This window comes from Panthera pardus, unplaced genomic scaffold (assembly GCF_024362965.1).
Source record: "Panthera pardus isolate Hobbes unplaced genomic scaffold, ASM2436296v1 HiC_scaffold_15, whole genome shotgun sequence".
NCBI lineage: Eukaryota > Metazoa > Chordata > Mammalia > Carnivora > Felidae > Panthera > Panthera pardus.
Window position 1 is genome coordinate 71,374,573 of NW_026526710.1, and position 11,817 is coordinate 71,386,389.

Consider the following 11,817-nt stretch of genomic DNA (forward strand, 5'->3'; position numbering starts at 1 on the left):
GAGCCCTCATCCCAGAGCCCGACGTGGGGCTCGAACCCACAAACTGCGAGATCATGACCTGAGCCGATGTCGGACGCCCAACCGACTGAGCCACCCAGGCGCCCCCTCTCCTTTTCGTATGATACAGGTAGAGTTTTCTCTTGGGGGAGAAGAAGGAAAAGAGGATCTCAGGAGTGAACACTTCGACTCGTCCTCCCCAGTCTTGGAAAGTTCTTCTATGAAAGACATGCCAATGCCCCAGAAATGCTCCCTCTTTATCAAAACCCTATTCAAATAAATGGAGAATGGAAGAGTCTAGCTCTTTGAAACGCATTCTTCCCAGGCCCTACCCATCCCAACCTGGGGACAGCCTACCCAATTACAGTCCCGGTCCCAAGGAGGAAGAACCAAAGAGCCATGTGAAATTAATTTTACAAACCCTACCACAAATATCATGGAGTGGTGCAGAATGCCACAGAGGATAAGAAAGACCATTTCCCTGCAAAAAAAAAAAACAAAAAACATGCATGCATTCGTTCATTCAACCCAGAAATACTAATTGATCATTATTTGTACCAAACATTCGCCCTTAGGATTTTCATTTAGTGGCAAGGCAAAGGAGAAAGCCAATAATCAGAGCAAAATGTGCTACAGATGCACAATCCGAAGCTCTTGGGGCCAGGTGTATTTTTGGAATGCAGATTTTCAAATGAGGTTTTTGCCCCCACTGAGATTGCTTTCACATTTATAAAAACTGAATTTGGCAATGGCAAATAAGGGCTTGTGCCCCTGCCCGGAGGTGCGTCCCAAAAGTCAGGTAAGGAAGTTTTCCTGGAAGAGATATTGCCTGAGCTGAAATCTGAAGCATCGATTGGTCAAGAGGAAGGACTTTGCAGGGCACGTGAGACAGCCATCTGGGAAGACTCAGGCCACGAGGCAACCAGGGCCAGCGGCCGGGGAAGCAGGGTCGTGCTGCCTGGTTGGGAGATACAGGCACAGCAGGGACCAGGCGGTGCCCACAAAAGCCAAGAACCCCTCACCCAAAGCCTCCCAGAAAATGGAGCCCTACAGACTCTATTTACAGCTGCACTCTTCCCAGGAGATCCTTATTCGTGTTCAAGTTTGAGAACCACTAATTTATTTGAGACACCCCATCTTCCAGGCTGTGCTCTAAGCTGCTTTAGAAATAACACATTTTGGGCCGCCAGGGTGATTCAGTTAAGCTTCCGCCTTTGGCTCAGGTCGTGATCTCACCGTGGGTGGGTTCGAGCCCCGCGTCGGGCTCTGTGCTGACAGCTCAGAGCCTGGAGCCCACTTGTGATTCTGTGTCTCCCTTTCTCTCTGCCTCTCCCCCACTCACACTCTGTCTCTCAAAAATAAACATTAAAAAAAAAAAAGAACATTTTAAAAATTTTATTTATTCTGAGAGAGAGAGAGAGAGAGAGAGCATGCACATGAGCAGGGGAGGGACAGAGAGAAGAGAAAATCCCAAGCAGACTCTGAGCTGTCAGCACAGAACCTGATGCAGGGCTCAAACCCACGAACCTCCAGATCATGACCTAAGCCAAAATCAAAAGTCGGATACTTAGGGGCGCCTGGGTGGCTCAGTCGGTTAAGCGGCCGACTTCGGCTCAGGTCATGATCTCACGGTTCGTGAGTTCGAGCCCCGCGTCAGGCTCTGTGCTGACAGCTCGGAGCCTGGAGCCAGTTTCAGATTCTGTGTCTCCCTCTCTCTCTGCCCCTCCCCTGCTCATGCTCTGCCTCTCTCTGTCTCAAAAATAAATAAAAACATTTCAAAATTTAAAAAACAAGAGTCGGAGACTTAACTGAGCCACCCAGGCGCTCCTAGAAATAACACATTCAATCCTCTGAACAGCCTTTCTAGACGGGTGCATCATTATTCCCATTTTTCAGATGGGAGAAGGAAAGTGATGACTGGATTAAGAAAAATCTCATCCAAGGTCACAGGACTTGGAAGAGAGAGACCGAGCACTCTCGTTACAGAGCTTGCGCATTTAACCGGAATGGAATACTGCCTTTGCGTTGATGGAGGCATGTGTCCCAAGCTACGGCCTTCCTCTCCCCTGCGGCCACAGCAGACCTGAGGCTTTGGCCACCTGGAGCACCGAGGGAGCATCCCTGAAAGTACAGGTCACGCTCGGGTCCCCCACCCATGGGGACCCAACCGTGAGCAGGGAGGGTCTCAAGGAAGGAAGGAGGGGAGCTTTGGTCTTTCACCCCTGGGGGCTGGAAGCCACAGAGAGAAGCTGACCCGTTTGCAATAAGCCTTTTGGCCTTGGGGTTCAAAGCCCATGGGGCCCTGCTTTTTATCTGCGTTATCGATGTCTGTTTCCGTAGCTTGTTTGAGGAGACAGAGCCAGAAAGCTGGAAGAGGGGGTTGGAGCCAGCTGACTGGATGGTCAACCCTGGCGAGCAGTTTGCCCTCTTCTTGTGTCAATTCCAAAAGGCAGGGTTTGGAAATAGAGTCAACAGAGAGCTTTCCTTCATCTGCACATAAACAGCCATGGAGCAGTGTTTGGAGAGAGTTGGGCAATGCTGAAGGGAGTTGGGTCAGGAGAAGAGTCGACCTGGACTTTTAAGTCTCTGAAGCCAGCTTGGGCCTCCGTGTTTCTACCCGCATACCTGCAGCTCACATCGAAAAGAAATGCTCCGGGCTTGTGTGTTCCCTCCCCACCCCCACCCACCCACCATGGAATTACCATGGGCCTCAGAGAATGTTCTGGAACACCCTGCCTTCTCCCCTTACACTGGGTGTCTGTCGTCGCTGCACAAACCGTCACCAAGCAACCTCTTTTTGATGGCCCCAGACTTCTTGTTCAAGGACAACCGCTCTCTAGCTTAAGCCAATTCAGAGCTGACTGGAATCACATGGTGTAATAAAAATAGCCAAATGCCATGGGTAGGCATAGCAACCATCTACTCAGAGGGCTTTGGAAACAGAGAAGGAACATTAGAAACTATCTGCTCCGAACCCCTTGCTCTGCAGATGAGAAAACTAAGAGTCAGAGAGGGGGGCTTCTTACCCAAAGCACCCAGTTTGCAAATGACGGCACTAAATCAGAGCTCGCTCCCCCCGAAGCCGTTTTCCCACCACACTGTTTGGCCTCCTGCTTGTCTTCAAAGCTTTCTAGTTCCCATTCTCAACCATCCATTCAGCCTCTTGTTGGTTCTTTCTGGAGTATTTTCTGGTACCAAGTGATGGGCCAGGACCTGGGGACGAACCGATAACAAGATTCGTCCGTTCCTTCGATGGGCTCCCATGGGAATCCTTCGTGGTCTCTCCCTCCCTTCCTCCCCCTTCCCTTCAGAAAGGACAGTGCGGGTGGGGTCACCCCTAATGAGTCAAAACAGAATCTCTGCGACCGAGGTCCAGACATGGGTAGTTTAAAATTTTTTTTTTCAACGTTTTTTATTTATTTTTGGGACAGAGAGAGACAGAGCATGAACGGGGGAGGGGCAGAGAGAGAGGGAGACACAGAATCGGAAACAGGCTCCGAGCCATCAGCCCAGAGCCTGACGCGGGGCTCGAACTCACGGACCGCGAGATCGTGACCTGGCTGAAGTCGGACGCTTAACCGACTGCGCCACCCAGGCGCCCCCAGACATGGGTAGTTTAAAAACCTCCCCAAGTGAATCGAATGATGTAGCAGCAAAAGCTGAGAGGCATCACTTGAAGGCACAGCTGTGGAAGTCACAGACCCCAGGTCTACCTGATTGGGCTCCTCAGACCGTCTCTCCCGCTGCAGAGAGAGGAGAGCGAGGGTGACCGAGCACTGTCACACTGTCACTCTCCCTCACCTGTTACCCGGGCAAAAGGGCCAGCGGAGCCTCCCCAGCGACAGCCTCCAGGGTCTGGGGCCACCAAAAAGAGAGAGTCTGAAACGTGTGCAGAGCAGACAGGGCACGACCAGATCTTCGTACTTGCTTTTTCCTTAAAGGGAACTGAGCCACAGTTCTGTTTAACTGATTTGGTAAATTGATTTGTGATGCGGTGTCAGTGCCAGGCGGCTTCCTGTAATATTGCCGAGAGGGTTCACGAGAGTCAAAGGTACGCAATAAATCAGCGAAGGAACGGGGTTCGGAGAAGATCCTTGCTCTCCCCCCAGCCCCACCTGAAAGCAATCTGTCACTCCAAATGACTCACGCACTGACAAGAAAGCCTAAAAATATCCAAGCCTGACATTTGCATCTATTAAATAGTGGTTTTGTCGCACATCGCCGGAAATTGGATTTTCTGGAGGTTACTGGGAGTTCTCTGCCTCTGCTTCTGGGTATGTGCAGCGTCAGAATGAACTCCAGCATGGGAGACGTTCAGATGGACTCCATGTGCCTCAGAACCAAGTCGAGTCATTCGTTGGTCTGTCCGCAGCATCTGTGAGATTCAAGTATTTTTGCAATAGTTGGGGGAGCGCCTGGTGTTGCCCTTAGCCTGACCCAGGGACAGACGAGTGTCAGATGACCAGGCGTCCTGCTAGCTGAGCGGGGCCGCTGTGCTCCGAGCTCTGAAAAGCAGCTGACTTTCCTTTGCTCCCCCTCAGATAGGCATCAGGTTTTCTTCTAGGTGCTTACAGTGAGTCAGGGTTTGCTGTGGCTTCTCGGAGGGTGTCACCCAAGACAGATCAGTGAATTCAGAGGCCCTCATTCTGTCAACCAAACCTGTAGGTTTCTTACTCTGGTCTATTGCATAAGCAAAGCCTGGGCTGTCACAGACCGTCTCCTTCTTCCATAAGAGCCGCTAAGCAACATGGAGCCGGAACTCAACCTCAAAGGGAACCCACAGTTAGCTTTCTGCCCCTGAAGACGCAGAGGGAGGAGAAGGTCCCTAAAATGACGAGAGCAAGGCCGCTGGAAGAAATGGCCTGTCGGGAGGACCTGGGACTCCACCTTTCCCAGCCCTCTTAGACCGAGTGAAGAGACTGCCCCCCAAATCCCACACCGAGACGAACAAGTTCAGGCCACCAGCAAGGGGGAGCAGTCTGGCTTTGGGGCACTCAGCTGCCAAAAGGGTTTGAGTTCTAAGGACAATGGCCTCCAAGAGGCAGGGGCTGTGTTTGGGTTAAGAAAATTCCGGAGGTGCGCTCTGGAGAATTTCCTTGCGGGTCGACTCAAACCAAACACGTGGCTCCAGGTTGGGGTAGGAAATTTCATGGCAGTGTTGTTGGAACCTGCAACAAGTGAAGGGATCCGGGGACCTATTTAAACAAATTACGATCCACCCTGCCCCTAGAATGCATGGTGGCTGGAAGGGGTCCACGGAGAAGTCTCACGGGGTGTAAACGTAATGTCCCCTCAAAATCATTGTTTGCAGCTGGCCTATATATCATCTCCCTTTACTCTCCCTTGAGGCCAACTTGGGCAGATTTTTCAAGGTTCCGTTTTTGAAATATGTCCGGTCCTCTGTAAAACTCCAACTCCTTTAACAATTCACAACGTTCTATTACTCAACCAAAGAAAGAGAGTCAAGAGTCTCTCTGTGCACTGATACAAAGTGATCTCGAAGATACATTGTGAAATAAAAAAGCAAGGTTCAGAATACTAGATACTATGGCGTGGATTTGTATTTAAAATGTGGCGAAACCATACATACCTGTGTCTATGTTCATCGTCTACACGAGAACTAACAATGGTTGTCTTGGGAATGGGACGTGGGGCCCCACTTTCAGTGAAGGCCTCTGTGAATGGTTCAAAGCAGCCACCCAGTTAGAGATAAGCATCTCCCCTACGCTGGGAAAGAGAGAGGAGGCCAAATTACATCCATTTAGCAAAAGAGAGTAATGAACAAAATAGCAAGGAAACGGACATCGTCAACTTGGGGTACACAGTAGACGAAGAGGGCACCGGTGCCAGCCAAGGGAAAATGCGTGTTACCACGTTCTAAAACAAAGTTGGTAGCCACGTGTCACCAACTTCTAAAGAAGACAGCTTACAATAAAAGGTGCCAGTGATTTCATATCCTTAAACCAGAGGGAAAATCCAAAAGCCTATGGAAAGGCGGAGAAGTAGAGAAACGCTTGTCTCCGTTGGGCACGGATTTCGCTCACAGACTCATGTACAAATCCTTGGCCATATGCTGTCTCATTCAAACACCACAGCCACTTTGTAGATGAGGACACTTGGGTCTGAGAGCTGCCTTAGTCATGTCACACAGCCAGTAAGTGGCAGAGCGGAGAACCAGACTCAGGTGCTTTTTGTAATTCTGAGGGTGATTCTTTCTTCCACACACATTCCTGGGAGCCGCGTGCCCTGAAGGGAACAGGGAGCCACTGGATGCCACGGAAATACACAGTAACCCCACCATGTGCCCTCTCTCCGTCTAGCCCCCACCAACTGATGCATGCTGCCTTTTATAATTCCAGTTTTGAGCCACATCGATTTAATATCAACCCCCCCGTAGTGTCAGAAATCTTACCAGATTTGCTATCTGATCCTTTCTCATTCTGTTTTATTGCTGGAACAATGTTCAGTCTACTTTGAAGTGCTAAGGGATGAATGGGTCATACTCTCAGCCCAGATACTGGAACTTACCAGGGGCCTCTGGAGATGAAGGCTTAGCCGAGATGTCTCTACCGTTCCCCAAACCCCAGGCATCTCTTGTCCTCCTCCCTGGCAACCTCCACGAGCAACTTCTCTGACATCCTGCCAGACAAGTAAAGACATAGTTAACTCTTTTCCCTTTTCTACTGAAATGGAAACAGGTTATACACAGAGCCAAGCATTCTGGGTTTTTTACTCAGTAACACTTTGAGCAGAACAATAGATCTCTGAGACTGATTCACAGGTTTCTTAAAAAAAACACACACACCTGGGGCGCCTGGGTGGCGCAGTCGGTTAAGCGTCCGACTTCAGCCAGGTCACGATCTCGCGGTCTGTGAGTTCAAGCCCCGCGTCGGGCTCTGGGCTGATGGCTCGGAGCCTGGAGCCTGTTTCCGATTCTGTGTCTCCCTCTCTCTCTGCCCCTCCCCCATTCATGCTCTGTCTCTCTCTGTCCCAAAAATAAATAAAAAACGTTGAAAAAAAAATTTTAAAAAAACACACACACCAATACATCTGACATTATTTTAATGGCCCCAGAATATTTCTCTCTATGAATATACCTTATGTTATTTGACCAGTGTCTTTCTAATAGATATTTGGTATGTTTTTAATCTTTTTCTATGTGAGCAATACTGCGATTTGGGGCACATCTGTAGGAGAAATTCGTAAAAGTAGAATTGTGTCAAAAGATATGGGCTTTTGTAAACCTGATAATTTGCTTTGCAATCCATACTGGTCTATATTCTCACCAGCAGTAGATGAGGGTGCCAGTTCCCCATACCCTTGCCCACACTGTAGAAAGCTAGATTTCTCTCTCTGTCTCTCTGTCTCTCTGTCTCTCTCTCTCTCCTTGAGAGAGAGAGAGAGAGCGAGAGAGAATCTTAAGCAGTCTCCACACTCAGCGCAGAGCACGACGTGGGGCTTGATCCCATGACCCTGGGATCATGACTAGAGGTGAAATCGAGAGTCGATTTCTCAATCTCAATCGACTAAGCCAGCCATGCGCCCCGAGCTAGTACGTTTCCACAGTGGGCAAGAGGCAAGAGGGTTGCCTGCGTGGGGTGGATAGTAGAGAAGCTTCTGGTGCCTGTAGAGAAGCTTCAAGGCACTGGGAGCTGCCCAGGAGAAGAAATGTGGCTGCCACAAGAGACATGAGAAGCTCTGAGACCAGCTCTACCCACCTCTCAGTCTTGCCAGGGTGAAGCCAGCAGAAACGCCCCCGAATCCACAATGACCTTAAGGCTGGTGCCAAGATATGTTTGCATTTCATTGAGGGGAAGTCACATCCAAGCACGTGAGTCAATCTCAAGTGCTCATAGGCACTTGCCCAGGTTTGCTGATCTCCACGCCCGGGTAGCCTGTTGACTCTCTCGCATACAGCCTGGTGAGGTGCCAACAATGATTAATGCTCTCTCTACTGGCAGGGGTCTGGTTTCTCCAAAAAGATCGTGAGGTCCGAGAGAGGAGGTCTCCGTCTTTGCCTCCCCCCTCCCCTCACTACAGCCTGCAAAGGTGGTTTGATGTGTTGGAGCCCCTGTAACGGCCTCTGGCCCCTGTCTTCTGGCCTTCTGGTCAGCAAAGGCAGACTTCTCTTTAGCTTTCTAAAGACAAAGCTGGCTGTTACCCTTGTTCAGCGTCAGGCCATTTTCTAGCCACGTCCACTCTGCTTTGTCGCGGCTTAGATACCAGAGTGAAGTCAGGGGCCAGAACTGACCCCTTACCTGCCCGATGCTGTTTGTCCCTCCCGAGGGACAGGTGAAGATACGGCTTGTCTCCCCGACAGAGAATGACCGAGCGACGGCCCGTTGTCTGTAAACAGCTAAGGGATCCTAATGCATCTCGATCTTCTCTGTGTGACAAATCCTCCCTGCCCAACCTGGCCACCCCATGCGACCGATATTCATGGGAGGAGAAGGGAAGCTAGGAGGAGAGGGTGAGAGGAGCACTGTACTGGCCACAGAGTAACTGAATCAGAAAACCCCAATATTAGAGCTTCAGGAGGCTTATGTCAACCAGTCTCTGCATGTCACCACTGAGAAAACTGAGGGCAGCCAGGTGGGGGAAACTCATCACGGAGCAAAGTCTCTACCATCCAGAGCGGACCTCCACTGATCTGGGATGCCTCACAGCAAGGCTGTATGACTTTCAGAGAAATTGGCCTCTCCGCCTTACGATGACTGGTTGAAACATTCTCCTTCACCTTCAAGTATGCTATGACACCAACCCAATGGATGAATGCAGACACAGAAGGCTTATGGAAGGTCTGGATGCTTCTCCCAATCAAGCCAAACTTAATGGTACTCAGATGAGCCTCCCTCGGGAGCACATGCCTTGGCACATAGGTCCCCAGTGGGAGTATTGTGAACCCCTTCCAACACGATAATCGTTAACGACAAAAATACACTTTGAGTCATATCAATTAGGAAGAATACCCTTCAGGACGATTTCAATGATTTTTGAAGGATCTTGATGGTCTAAGTAAGAAAGCCCCTACCGTGTATTATTACCACCAGCAACACGTGATGCTTTACTGTCATGTGCTATCTCTTCCCAGCCAGCTAGGTCCCAAATCCTTTTTCACCAAAAAAAAAAAAAAAATGCTTTGGATTCTATTTCCATTATTGGTAATTTTATCACTGGGCTTTCCTTGCTGTGCATGTCAGGCTCAAATTCCAACAACCGGCTAATAGCCACCAATCTCTAGCATCATTCCAGACCCAGTAAGCATTATTTTGACATTCTAATAGCATCAGGTGCAATTCTCAGATGTGTATCTTTAAATATATGGAGACAGAGTCCCCCACACAGGCACAGCCTATAAATCAATATCAGACACTAACTGGGTAGTATGTTGATGATATTGGTTATTAACATGTATACTCTGGACAATATTTTATTCTTTTAGCAAAGGTTCTGATTTGTCTTCCAGTCTAGCTATTTAAATGGCTTTCCTGAAATCCCACCAGCAGGAACGGAGACCTTTGTGTTAATGTTTATACCCCTCTCAAGGATCCTCTTTCAACATCCATATCCCTGAGGAAGGAGGAAGGACATCACGTCCCTGAGTCCTAAAACTCAACCTAATCTGCTACTTAAAACCAGCTTTTCGCCAGTGTGCCAGTCCCTAACTGCTGTTGACTGACCTCTGTCTCCCACCAGACTGTACATTTCTTGAGGACAGAGGCTATGTGTGTTTCATTCATGAGTATCTCTAGGGCTCAGCATGGTGCTCTGCACACAGGAAGCGTGAAATAACTATTTACGGAATGAATAACACATCGGCCTACTATACCAGATCCTTCTCCCTAGACTAGTAGTTCTTAAGTCTAATGACCTCTTAAAAAAAAACCCACAGAACCCCCCACCCACATAATAACAGGTTAGACTTTTCCAATCTATTGGTTAAGACAATGCATAATGACCAAAGTTATGTTGAATTCAGTGGGACATTGCAATAAATGCCGATGTCATCAATCACAACAGCACCCACATATATTCAAAGGCTTGGTGTGCATGTGGCTTTTCAGGCCTTGGCAGCCTCTCTGAGGCCTCCCACGTCTGCCACTCGGAAGGGATGATGTACTTCAGGCAGGAGAGAACTTTCAAAAGCCGGGGGACTCAGGTTCTCCTAATTCACAATTTTGCCGAGGGAAAGTCCTGTCCTTCACGCTTGGTGAAAAGTAAGAATGAGGCTCAAATGGGGGGGTGGGGGGAGCAATGTAATCAATATCTGCAAAGGCAATTAACCCCCCAGAATGCACCAGTTCTCATTCTAGTGGCTCGTCACCCCTGAAGTCTAGTGCTGATGCGTAAAAATAATCACCCTCTCTGTGTATTCCGGCTCGACTGGGAAGCTTTTAAAGGGTGTTCATTTTACCAAGACAGGATCACTGAGTCAGCAGGGAGAAGAGGGAGGCCAGGAGCACAGATGGGGATGTGGGCTGCAAGCCGATGTCTCAGAGAGTCTGCAGCTCCCACGACCGGTGTTCAGATCTGTGGATCTTTCCCCCCACCTTCCCGTTTGGTGCCCATCCCCACGAGCACATTGCAAGGCAGCTCGGAACGGAAGTCGTGCTACCTGGTGCCATCCTCTTGAAACAGAGATCCCAAGGGACACCCATCAACTTCTACCCAACGTGGCACCAGCTCTTTTGTCCCCACCGCGGTCATCCCCCCCAAGCGGGCCTCACCAGAGCCTCAAAACTGCCTCTCTTATCCTTCCCCGCACCCCTCTTCTCCCTGCTGACTAAGTGATCCTGTCTTGGTGAAATGAACACCCTGTAAAAGCTTCCCAGAGCGAAAACAAAAACAAAAGCAAAAAAACAGAAAAAGCCCAAAGCTTCCCAGTGCTGTTGGGATAACGATGAACCCTAAACCTTTGCTTTCCCAAGTCCCATGGGAGAGCACCCTGCCTACCTTGTGTCCTCATCCTGCGCCTTTTTCCAGTGGATTTGCTCCAACCCCATCGGCTCACCTTCTGGTCTCTGTCTCAGACGTTCATACATGCTGTTCCCTGTACCTGGTATCTTTCCAGTCCCTGCTGTTGCCTAGACAATTCCTACGCCTCCTTCAGCGGCTCATGCCAAACATGGCTTCCTAGACGAACCGTTTCACGACCCCAGGACTAGGTCAGGCCTCCAAGTACATCCCCCTGACGCCCCCGACACTTACTGCTAACACGCTGAGCTGTCTGCCTCCCTTTTGGATCAAGTTAAAGCTCCCCTAACTCCAGCTCTGAGCGGCCCCCGCACTGCCGAGGGTCAAAGCCCTCTGCTTCCACTTGGAGGTCACCTCTACTGTGTTTGCAGCTTCACCGTGACCTCTCACATCAAGCCAACCCGGCCTTTGTCTATACAGAGATCCTAGTTCTTTGATGTCTCGCTGCCTCTGTTCTCAGCTTCCGACGAGAGACCCTGTCCTCCTGCATCTGTTGCCAGGTTCAGAGGCCTTGGAGCTCTGCTTCTGACCCTCCGAGCAATTAAAGGACAGCAAGGTAAAACCCCAAATGCAAAAGCCCCCCACCCCACCTCCCCGCCCCTAGCCCACTCCCCGCAGGCCCACCATCACTTAAGTTCTTTGTGTCTTTTAAGGAAGAAAGGGAAAAGTAAACTATTTCCACCCAAAAAATACATATATAACATGCACCTAAGTATTTTTTTCGGATCCTTTTTATTTATACCAAATGTATTCTGATACATTTTGGACTCGAGAAGCACAGCAGTAGTCATCATCCTTACCCGAATTTCTAGTCTTTTCCTTTTTCGGTTTAAATGTCTGCACAAT

At 49.5% G+C, this 11,817-nt stretch overlaps 1 long non-coding RNA gene across 1 annotated transcript; it reads right to left on the reverse strand.

Annotated features, from left to right (window-relative positions):
• Positions 1-5,722: 5,722 nt before the first annotated feature.
• On the reverse strand, positions 5,723-11,268 carry LOC109275789 (uncharacterized). The gene is made up of 3 exons (XR_002084374.2): positions 10,951-11,268; positions 6,526-6,636; positions 5,723-6,243 (listed from the first exon to the last, which is right to left on the reverse strand). It is a non-coding gene; the product is annotated as an uncharacterized LOC109275789 (long non-coding RNA).
• Positions 11,269-11,817: the final 549 nt, after the last annotated feature.